Raw genomic sequence first — 12,339 nt, forward strand, 5'->3', positions numbered from 1 at the left:
CGTTCTCATAGTTTCTGTTTCTCTGTGTGGTCTCTTGGACTCGGCACAGAAATGTCATCCCTCATTTAGGGAAAGGTGTGTGTCCGAGCTGTGCACGACCATTGATTGTGTTTGAATGTTCTGGCAGTGAGGCCATCCGACTCGGGCTTCCCTCCACCAACACCGCCACCCCCTCCAACCCCCCCATCCCCCCTCTCCCCCCGCTGAGCACCCTGAGGGCCTCTCTCTCTGGCTCTCTCTGGCTCTCTCTGCTGTCATGTGCAGCTCTGTGCCCACTCAGCAAGTGCAGGCATATCCCACTTCCATCTGCCTGTGACCTCATAGCCCCTGTTTGTTTAACCCCCTCTCCAAAAACTAACCTAATTATAGCCCCGTAGAACATGGATTCAGCAGATTCCCACTGGATTCTGCCTCTGTGTGCACACCTATACATTTGTGCAGCGTGTGTGAGGTGCCATGTCCTGTTTTTTTTTTACGTCGCCCTCCTCATATTATGTCATGACATGCCCTGCAGGTTGCATGTCATGTGGGAGTTAAAACTAGGTGGTAGAAACCCTCGGAGTGTTCTTTTTTTGGAGTGTCTCCTTTTCTACGTCAGCATGATGAGTGGAAAACTCATTACACAAATCTGACGTTGGTGACATCACTAAAACTCGCCTGCTCGACTGGCTGGGCGACTTCCTGCAGGAGGACACACCTGATTCTGCTCTCAGTACTCCATGTAATCTCAAACTCAAATCTGGAACCTCCTGTGATGTGCATTTCAGACAGCAGCCAGCAGCATAGTTTGACTGAGTGAGTGTGAGAAGTGACTGCACCTATGACACAGTCAGACTGTATTGATCTGCTGTGGCTGGGATCTCCAGGAGGCCCTCTGAGCCAAGCCTGGAGGGGGCCTGGAGTGGCCTGTCCGGCTTGGTCAGGCCCTGTCCAGAGTGCAGAGGGACTGGAGTGAGGTAGTGAGATTGACAGCAAAGCAGTGTGTGTGTGTGTGTGTGTGTGTGTGTGTGTGTGTGTGTGTGTGTGTGTGTGTGTGTGTGTGTGTGTGTGTGTGTGTGTGTGTGTGTGTGTGTGTGTGTGTGTGTGTGTGTAGAGGTGCGGGGGTTTGGGGTGGGGGTTAATCTCTCTGAACTGGGGCAGATGTTGTTAACGAGCTCCTCTCAGGTCGACTCCCTGCGTGGGAAAATGGCATCAAATCCTCCTGGGGTCAGGGCTTCTGGGCTGACCCACTGAGAGCCATCCCTCTCCTCTGCACCGTCCTCTCAATCCCCCTTCCCATTCACCCACCCACTCACAGGAGACACTAGAAAATCACATTTGACCAGTTTTTTTTTCTTCTAAGTACATCCCCAATTTCCCTCTCCCTGCCTGAGTGCATGTGAGCGCTGGCAGACTTGTTGCGTGATGCAAATGTCTCATTAATGATAGCTGTGGTTGGATTGTCATGCCTTACACAACCACAAAGAATGCTGAGTGGGAAATGCTTCAAAGACAAGCATGCCGCCTCTCAACAAACTGCATCCGCCCAGTAGCAAGTTACTTGTGCACGTTGGTGGAAGGTAAATTGGTTGAATCAAGGCCTTATAGACTCTCAGGCGCCTGGGCTGCTATAGGGTAACTCAGGGAGCAGAAGTTCATGTGAAGTGAAAAAGTGTGTCTGACTGGCAGGGGTGGCAAAAATATACATATTATTTATCTAAAGTTAAGAAAAAAAACAAATTCTGTATATGTTCTTACAGTAAGAAGTAAGAACATAGTCCTCTGACAGGAGCTACTTTTAGCTGTGTTTTGCAAAGTAAATCAACCTAATGCTGTATTTGGACAGTAAAATAATTCCAACTTATAATTTTGCATGGAGGCTTCTATTGCATTTTTTTTTTATTATTGCTATTATCTGTACTGATCTAATGTTTTCTGATGCTAAAGATGGATTTTGGCAGCTGGATGTGACAACTGACCTCATGTGCCCAGAAACTTTAGTCTGGTTTGAAAATAAAATGACTAGAAATATCAGAGACTTTTGATCAAACATAAGGTAGAAATCCATTTGCATCTGTACATCTGGAACTTTTTCTTGTTTCATTTTCTAACCACTCGAAAGACTTTTACACTGCTAGTCACATTCCCCTGCTTACACACCGTTCACATGCTGATGGTAGAGCATTAGTAGTGAGTTTGAGATAATCTTATTCATGCACGAGGACTCTACGACATGAGCACTGAATCTGGGATCGGACTTCTGTCCTTCTAAATAAGACACGATGACTGAAACCACATCTGCCCAGTTAAAAGTAAAAAGATGCCAGAAAAAAAAAGTTATAAAAGATACCTTTTTTTCACATTCATATCAAAGAAATAGTCTACAGGTCCCTAAAACGTCTTTTATCCAATTTTTAAAACTGAGGTATCACAAATGTGAGAGGTATTACAGATTAAATGGCACTGTGGAAGACATCTAAATACTTCAGCATGTTGATACCATCCAGGTAGCACTAACGGTTCATGTGACAGTTAAACCATTTATTCTGATTGGCTAACACTTAACTGTCATTAAATTTGAACAGCAAATGTGATGATGCACGGGACAACCTGATTGCACAAATCAAATCAATCAGCAGAACCACGTTATGATTTCATCTCTCCTTTGTAGGCAGCGAAACAAAAATGTAACTTGTGGTTAACCTTGGTTTACATCATGGCAAATGTTTTTAATATGATATATAAGACTGAAGTGGGAAATAGAAATGAGCTTAATGTTAAGTGGTTGAGATAGTGACTAAAATTAAGAAAACAGATATGAAACAAGCACAAACATGGCATGGACTGGTGGAGAAAGAAAACTAAAAACCCAAACTACAGATGCTAATCAACATGGAGCCATGGCCTAGTAAGACCTTGTCCTACTTTTTCATGGTTTTATTTAGCATAACAACTGGCTCACTATACGCGATCCCTTATGAAATTACACACCCACAAACCACAAATGGAGGAAAAGAGGAGAGGAAGATGAGGAAAAGCTAGATTAGTGATTTTTGTCGTGATAAGTAAAACAGGGGTTGGTGGCAGGGCGAACATTGACTTTAAGGCAAATTGCAATAACTTTCAGATAAATCTGCCATAATCAGACAAATGTCCTACGCTATTATAAGCTGTAGTCTGTTTTGCTCTGCAGAAATGTAATTCATAGTTCTTTGTTCTAGTTCAAAAATTAATTTAGTTTAATTGTTAAATGTGCGCAAAAACCCGGGGTAATCACATTTTCTTTTTTTACTTTTCACCTTTGACAACATTTGTTGTTGAAGGAGGACATTTAGGACAAAAATGCTGCAATAGTAACAAGACATGGTGGAAATAAGTCTAAGAAAATAAAAGTCAAACTCAAAATTAAAATAAGAAGCTAAGATATTGCAGTGAATTGAGACTGTATTGTTGTGTACAGGCCGAAATACACTATAAACACACGCGGCTGATCTGTGATGTGGTGACTCCTCATCACTCATATCCGGAGTGGGCATGTTTCTTTTACATTTCATGTCAACAGGCCTGCTTTGGGCTTTACCATGACTTAGTACTTTAATACCAGGGTCATCCATTAAGGTGTCTGCCTCTGACGCTGTGTTTACTCTGCCTCAGCAGGTGTGTGTGAATATGAGACGTGTCAAATATGAGACGGGATTACCGCCTCTTTTGTCCCTAACTAAACAAATACAAATCACACGAACAGCTGAAGTCAGAGGATTCTGTTCTGGGGTTAGTGTGTTTGGAGAGTTTTTTTTCTAATGGAGGATCCTTTGGGTGTTTTTGTTCAAGTAAGCGCTACTGAGATTTACTGGAACTTGTTTTCGCTTGTAATTGTGGTCGGAGGAAGATGAGTAAAACCACACTCAAGCTCACACACACACGCACACTCACACAACTAGGAATGAAACTGGATTAAGAGGCCTCTTCCTGAATAACCTGTAAGGGCAATTACACACAAACGGTTGCTTCTAGGGAAAGCTCTCCAGTGTGTAAAAGTGTGTGTGCTGCAGATGGTCCCTTTCTGTAGCGCTCGTCACTTTGTTTTTGAATATTGGAGCATGTAGCGTTGGTTTTAATTTCACTGAACTGGACTTCTGACCTGGCTTTTTGACCCATCTTGGAAGCCTTAAAAATGAGGGCAAGAGTATGTCTGCAGATATACAGTATATGCTATGCTTTGGGACAGCTGAGTGAGTATGGGACTACTGCAAGACAAAGCAGAGTTTGGGGACAAGGGGGGGGGGGTGGAGACTTAAGGCAGAAGATTAGGCTTCTCATGTAGGGCACAGATATTGATTAGTGTTTGTCGAGGACAGTGAGAGGGAACATGGATTGACAGACGAACAATGGTGGTGTGGTGACTCAGGCTCAGCAGAACATCTGATCTTATGACAATTGTCAGCGAGCGTGCTCAGCCAGGAACCTGTACCCACGTTGGCCCCCTCTATGTTGACCCCAACACCTGTGATACAACAAAATTGTGACAGCGTGAGAATGAAAGCAATAAAATAAATGAAGGGCAAGATTTATTTTTGTAGGTGCACTTAAGTTTTTTAGTGTTGCCTCCTGTGAGTGTGTGTGTGTGTGTGTGTGGTTTACGGGAGTGTTACCCTGGGAACATGGGGGGAAGCTCGGACACCCTCCACTCTGGGTCAGTCCTGACGGACTCTGTCACTTATTGATTAGTTGCCATGGAGAGTTAGTCAAGCCATCTCTCTTGGAGGTGTGTCCCCGAGGGCCCTGCAGCTTTGCTCAGATGAGCCTGTGGAGACTTTGTCTGCAGGGGGTGTAAGGGTTAGGCTGTGTGTGTGTGTGTGTGTGTGTGTGTGTGTGTGTGTGTGTGTGTGTGTGTGTGTGTGTGTGTGTGAGTGTGTGCATCCTGTGTGTGAGAGATTGCGTGTGACCTCACTAACTCTCACTCACTCTTCCTTCATCCTCATGACCCCCTATGGTATTTTTTCTTTTGCATTAGCATCACTAGCTCCCTGCTAATCTGCCATATCTAAACTACATCAATGTTTATGCATACACCCACTCCCAAGAGGCGTCTAATAAAAGGGATTGTAAACAAATTGTCCAGAGTTATTGAGCTGTGAAATCCTCGGCATAGCCGCCTACATTTGCCTCATATGATCCCCTCTCTCACACACAGTGGTCTTTGCATTGTCATTGTTCCCATGACATTTTAAGGCAGAGAAGTGGGTGAAGGAGTGAAGGTGAACGGTCCGGACTCGGTGGTGCCAGAGGTTCACCTGCAGAAGCTGACGACGCGACTGACAGCCCAGCAGGGGGACGGTGAGGGTGATAGTTTTTACACCTCTGTGGAATAATTACAAGGGGTTAAGGGGAGAACAAGGCAGAAAGCAGTATGTACTTTCAGGGACGAAGTAAAGATGCAAGTGCTGACATTATGTAGCCATCACTTAAATTTTCTTCAGGGGAGTTTTGTTTCTTCGTTCATCCAGCTTTAAAAATCCCATGCACATAATTAAATAACCATAGCTTTCCCCTTCAAATTAACTGATTTGAATACTGGTTTTTCCTTGTAAGATTTTACTTGCAGAAAAATGAAAAGGAATGGTGAGACTATTCCTCAACAGTCTAGATAAATTTTATTACAAAGCGTTGGATTGAGTTTTAATCTCTCGCTGCTGTTTTGTGTGCCTAGTTTTTATGCAGTGACTGTTTGTACTTTCACTTTAGTTGATGGCATCGAGTGACTAGCATTTCACATGATTCAGTTGAACAGGCGGCTTGATGCAGCCTGATTTTATCCTCGTTTGTCTTCCCATGTTGGGTTGAACGGTGGTACACCATGACTGTATTATACGATCTTAAAAATATTTTAAAAGTATTATATCATTGAGAAATGAAGGACCAACTCAACCCTACATTGAAATGAAGAGGGTTCATCCATCAGTACTCATAAAAAAAGCATCTAGAAGTGTTTTTGAAAGTTGCAAAAGTTTAAAGCGAAGTTTTTGAAGAAAAAGTAACATGTTTTTTTTCTGAACGATGCAAACCTATCCTTGAAGAATATGCGCACAAACTTCTTAACCCGAAACCTGACGACTCGCCCCTGCTCTCCCTCCCTAATATCACACCTTGGATGCATAAACATGCCTGTGCTCCTCACATCACCCCTCCCCAGGAGGGCTGCATGGCTTTAGTGCCGCACTGTGACACCAATCAGTGGAGATGGCGGGCCCCTTTGTCATGCAAACACCAATCGCTTCTTGTCTTATTCAAATGTCTGCCCTCTCTCTTTCTCCTCACCCTCACTCTCTCTCAACCCCAACCCCGCTTTCCTCCTCACCCTCACCCCTCCACCCCCGACTTCAGCCCTCTCACTCTCTCTGTCTTCTCTCTGCTCTCTCCACTTCTCAAGTCCAAGTAAATCCTTGCTGAGAGAAGAAGAGGGAGCCTCGGGGCCCTGGGGGCCACTGAAGCAGGCCTCTCTCCTGGGGGTCAGCCTGTGTCTCAGCGCATGGGGCTGTTTCCAGGCCCGACCAAGTCCATTTCATATTCAAATGTTACAATCAGGCCTCTGACCCACAGGGGGCTCTTTATGACTGCGGCCCCAGGTCGCAGGGTCAAGATGGTGATTTAATAGCTCCGGCAGAGGAAAGGAGCGGGGGAGCCAAGTGATTTAGGGGATGAATGAGTAATAAAAAAGCATTTTTCCTAAGTTGTCATGTAAATTTCAATCCGTATTCAATATGAGGCTCCCTCCACACTAGAGGCCTTCCTCAATGGCTTTCTAGTGGACTTCAGTCACTCCGAATTAAGAAACGTCCATTTTCTCCATTTTCCGCTTTTGCTCTTGACTTGTGCGTGGTGTAAACAGTAGCTGACGGAGAAGCAGCCGAGGATTAGGGATGGAGATAAGGTCACGTTAAAGACTCATCATGCTTGTGTGGTGCCACTGTGTCTCAGATGTCCTCATGTGCTGGAGTGGCCTGTTATTCCTGTCCCCGAGGGTGTGTTCCCAGCACGGCAGCTCTTGTAACATAGGCAGGTTTGTGTGTTTATGTATGTATGAGTGACAGAGAGCCGGCTTGAGGATTGTGCTATCATATTATGTGTAAAGAAGGTCACCCATTTGGCCTTTTTTATCTATAAGTAGAAAGAAAGAGACACACGGTGAACACATCAGCCATGCAAAGTTTGAAATGATTTCACTCGCCGGGTGTTCCTCTAGGCCTGTGACTCACGTGGTGTGTCCTCTTCAGGCCTTTCCTTGGTCTGAGTCATTTCAACCACGAACAAACCCTTCTGACTCTCAGCCTCTCTAATGATGAGGCTAGTTTCACTTCTATCTTCTTTTTTTTTACATCAACATGATCCTGTTGATTTGGCATGGTCCTCCTCATTTTTAAATTTTCATGCTCAGTCAGCCATCAAACTAAACGAGTAAGTCATAATGTTAGATTATGTCACCAAAGAGCAACATATGTGTAATGACAGTCGATGAAACACAGAGTGACAACTATTAAGTGACAGCAGTAATTACAGAAAGAGCAAATAGTGAGTGAATGAATGACATGTGTTTTTGTGTCTCATCAGACGGATGACACACCTTCAAAAGACTGAGACACCCTCAAATAACAGGTATGAGACAGTAACTTTAAACACACGCAGGCTTATGGGTGTAAATTTATTCACATATAAACATAAAATATTCAGTGTTTCACATAAAGGTACTGAAGTGGCACACTGTGATAAGTATAAGCAGAAAATCAAGAGACAATCTTAAAGAGAACATTCTTATATTGTTAGGTCTTCTGATTTGAGATTTGAGTCCTAAAAGAAGCTCACGTCCCTGTCACTGTTCCCTTTACTTTTTGTTGCTTAGTTTGTCAACTCATCCCCAGTCAGCTTAAATGTTGTCTCCCTCTTTAATTGTTCCAGTAGAACAATATCAAACTCCCTTTTTCCACCCAGGTATCTCTGATACATTCAACCTCCTCAATATCAACAACTCTCTCAGCTCCAGTTGAGATACAAAGTTAGTTAATAAACTTATTAGTCAGACTGAGTAACAACTGAAATATCAGAATTTTCTTTGCATCTTGTCTTTGTTTTTTTCAAATCTCAGATTTTAAGGCAAGTCATTACAGCTTTTTTTTTTTAGTAATTACACAGAACAGCATCATTTTTTTTAGAAGGCCCCAGCTTCTGAATATTAAAAGAAAACCAAAACAACACAAACTTGGAGTTTCTCACATGAGCTTTAGATAAAAGGCTAAACATGAAATTAAAAATGTCATGGATGAATTTTATTTGAACATAATGTAGAAAATAGTCTTCAACATCCTAAAACTCATAAAATGAACTGAGTCGCAACCTAGAGTCTGATTAAAGACAAGAAAATGAAGAGAGCACCTCCAGTCATTATTGTCACAGTTACAGTTGGTATAACCATGAACAAAGGAGACTATATTTAAGAGTTTTAATTGTGCTTTGTATGTATATGTATACATGATAATAATTTATAAACATCTTGAAATAAAAAGTAACAAAGCATTAGTTCATTTGTGTCTCCACGGACACTTGAACACCAGTATAAGTTTGTTTCCCGAAGAATTTGACAGGTAAAAGATTTTAGTTTGAGAATTTAAGAGTTTAGCAGCTTAACTGTTTGTGGGACAAATTAGTTCTTAATGGTTTTGGTGGCTTGGGGAGCCTGAAGTTTGGGAAGATGGGAGTAGTTCAAACTGGAGGTACAATGAGTGCGATGGCTGCAGTATTAAGTTGTTTACTTGATGTCACAGAAGAGCATGAGTTTAATCTGTTTTTAAAGTAAAGAGAGAAAAGCTTTTTTTTCCCCCCGCATGCTTTATATTGATTTATTTAACCCAATATATTTGACTCCCAGTGAGATCTCTGTTCTTACCTGACCAGGTACGACAGCCACACAGGCTTTGAACTTAACAGCCTGACTTGTGCAGCAGACAAAACAGCAACTTAAGAGACGCTAAATATTACATTTGCACACACACAGCCTGGACAGTTGACTAAGGATTCAAAAGTAGTCAGGCTAGCTGAGTTGTGGAAATAAAATGTATTTTCTTACTTTTATTTGTGTTGGGGGGTGAAAGGCACAGAGTTTTTGCTCACACATGTACATTCTGACTATATATAAGTTTTCAGTTAACTGTTTACGCTTAATTATATGGGAATTACACCAAGTCTTGTTTTGAACATATTATTGTATATCATACCACTTTGGAAATCTCACCTTGGGCTAAATGGGGGAAAAAACAGCCCATTGACAGCAGCAAAGTTCACAATCAGAGGGCAGCGTGCAGCGATGAGGTTGAGGGGCCACTGCAGGGCAAGGTAAGGCAAGCCTGAGTGGGCACAGCTGTAGCTCACAGTCATTACTGCTCCTCTACTGGTTTAGAAGAAAAGGGCCGCTCCCGCCACATGGCCACTCTGCCACGCCTGCCCCCTGTCCCCTGTCCCCCCTGCCACACACACAGGAAGGCCCTGGCAGCGCCTGGCGGCACCACTCGCAGTTTGCACTCCCGTCACGTGCGGTATGAGCAGCCGAGCAAAACGGCGAGGTGTAGCAGGGTAAGGGACATGGCCAGGGCGAAGGCAGGGGTGAGGGGTAGGATGGGTGGGTGTAGAGGTTAAACCAGGGTTGGGGGAGGGAGGCTCTTTTCCTTCCTCTCTTATCTCCCGACTGACCATTCTCTTTCCCATCTCCTCCTCTACCACCCCCTCCTCTTCTCTCTTTTGTGGCCTGTGCACCTGCAGCCCTTGAGTCTGGGCAATAAAGCTGAAGGATTTGTCTACTGGAGGTTGGAGGCAGAGTGGGGGAATCATTAGGCATGGGAAACACAAAAGCAACAGGTTCAAACTGTGACTGCTTGATATGCTGCTATGCCATATTGCAGAGTGATGGCCTTGATGTAATGCAGTTTGACATAGAAGGAGTGAGTTTAAGCAGATTTGCCTCCAGAATTCGTCCCTGCATGGGTTAGTGTCATGCTGAATCAGTTTGATCCGACACATGATCAGCTTTCAGCCTCTTGGCATGCTTTACTTCCATGTAGGGATTACATGTATGTAATATGGTCACATGTGCTAAGAAAACATATCCTCAAAGGTCAAGTTTTATGAGGTGAGACACTCCAGAAGTTAAATACCTTTAGGAAGTCAAGAGTGTGATTCAGAATCACTGACCAGGAGGAAAAATTGAAATGACTGGCAGTCAAAAGAACAAGACAGATTATTCTGCAGCATTAGTGCTTCCCTTTTAGGTTCTTTAAGTTTAATCATTTTATGTCTGAACTAACTTTTTGGATGTGTTTTATGAATCTTTGATGCATAGTTTGGCACAAAGCTGTTATAGGTCCCTGTTAGGACAATCTATGCTTTGGGATTTTATGCTAATATTGTAGCCACTCCTGAGGGTTAGGTACTAGTCGCGACATTTAATATGTTTAGGGTTTTTTTCGGAGGGGGGTATAAGAAACCAAGACTTTCACAAATAAACAAGACATAATCAAAATAGAGATGTGTCACTTAGTCTTTTGTTTTTAGGATATCAGTTTTATTTTTTTGTAAGAATCTCAGCCCTCCATTGGAATCATTTGTCACCGTTCATTTGAATGGCTCAGAGGGCAGTGCAAGGTTATGAAACCCCAAATCAGATGTGATAAGTCTTAGATAAAAAGAAGAGCTAACCCCCTTTTCCCTTCACACATGGTTATTTTGAGGAAAAATATCAGAAACCTTGAGATAACTTGGAGCAGTGACCTCTTACAGCTTGCTTTGAAGACATTTACAAACCTCTTTTGAGCTTCTTCGGTAAAGCACAGCATGTCCATAAACACCAACGACTGATGTTGCTCATTGCTGCCAGTTTTAATCAACAGGTTGGGTTTGTTAAATTAAAAAGTATCATCACATACATCCTGTGTGAATATTATTCTGTAAAAGATGGAAACCGCAGAAATGACTTCTTTATGTTTGCTTTGTTTATGGCTGGTTGGTACTGTATAAAATGGCCCTTTACTGGATCAACACTTGTTTTCATTTAGACAGAGATGAGTAAGGTATAAGTTGTCAAACTCAGTAAATACAGCAGTTGAAGCCTTGTTTGTGCTCCTTGGAATCTAGAGACTAGCACTCACTGTGGGTTTGTGTCGGCCTGTATCTACACACCAGTCTGCAGAACTTATCCATTATTCTTAGGGGTCACCTCTTCAGGTTGAGAAATCCAGAAATAAAAAAAACAACAAGCTCAGATTAGGATCAATGCGTATTCATTGTACTGCTATGCCTAAAGCTTTTGCAGGAGAAATGACATAATTTACAGCGTATGAGTGAACATGCTGGTCTGTACTTTTACAAACCGGATTTATTGAAAAGGAAATGCTTGACATTTAAAACTACTAGCTGTTTTCTATGAATTTTAAATTAACAGTCCGCTTAAGCTCTGTAGACCAATTGCACTCTAAACTCTCCCTCAACATGTGACTTTATACCTGATCGCCATCTGTTCTCCTCTCTAATTCAGGTGTCCATGTGTAAGACAGTGATGGAGATGTTGAGGAAAGAGGCAGGGGACTTGATGCTGTTATTAAGGTAAGCTGGCTAAAGCCAACGAAGGCAAGTGTGTAAAAGACTATACATTTACTACCAATCTGAACATGCGTAATTTATATAACTAGGATGTAAAGGTGACATAATCTAGTTCCCATCCATGTTCTACAGACTCTCCCTTCAATTCCCCACCTGTTGTAATGTTATGTTCAGTCATGTAGAACTTTTCTCTCACCCGCTGCATGCCAGACCCCCCACATTGTAAATCGACGCGAAGGGAGAAAAGATTCAGCTCTTTTCAGAGCGCGAGCACGAAGGCAGAGGAAATCACTCTAAACGGTCTTAATTCTGCCATTAGATGAGAAGCAGCGCTGAGGGGATTGGCTGGCCCTGCGCTCCATATTCACAGAAGCAGGATGAGGCTGGGAGGCCTGCTGAGAAAATGGTGTCGTAATCAGGAGCCGGCAGTTCTGCCTGATCAGGTACACTAGCCCCTCTCCTCCATCTCCCTCAGACCCCCCTCCCTCTCCCCCTGCCTCCCCCCCAGCCTCATTTATCTCCCCTTCCCCTTGCCCCGTAAGGAGAACCTAATAAGAGTTTGGACCTACTGAGCTCCTCTTATGTGTGGACCTGGCAGGAGGGAGCAGAGATGAGGCCTGAGGTGGGGGGCTTGACGCTGGAGGTACGGTAGTTGTGGTGTTGTTGGGAAGGCTCGTTTCTTTTTTTTTTTTTTTGTTCCCACATTTGATTATTCAGGTT

General features: G+C 43.2%; 1 protein-coding gene across 1 annotated transcript in view; it reads left to right on the forward strand.

Annotated features, from left to right (window-relative positions):
- The window catches only part of LOC141793248 (P2Y purinoceptor 4), a 38,080-nt gene extending 26,458 nt beyond the window's left edge, over positions 1 to 11,622 (forward strand). Inside the window, exons 8-9 of the mRNA XM_074673773.1 lie at positions 5,212 to 5,316; positions 11,555 to 11,622. The gene's annotated coding sequence lies outside the window, so the exon portion shown is untranslated. The remainder of the gene's footprint in view (positions 1 to 5,211; positions 5,317 to 11,554) is intronic.
- The last annotated feature ends 717 nt before the right edge of the window (positions 11,623 to 12,339 follow it).

The sequence above is a fragment of the Halichoeres trimaculatus genome, unplaced genomic scaffold (assembly GCF_033239565.1).
Source record: "Halichoeres trimaculatus isolate MK-OKI-2021-1 unplaced genomic scaffold, fHalTri1.1 fHalTri1_scaffold_7, whole genome shotgun sequence".
In the NCBI taxonomy this organism is placed as follows: Eukaryota; Metazoa; Chordata; class Actinopteri; order Labriformes; family Labridae; genus Halichoeres; species Halichoeres trimaculatus.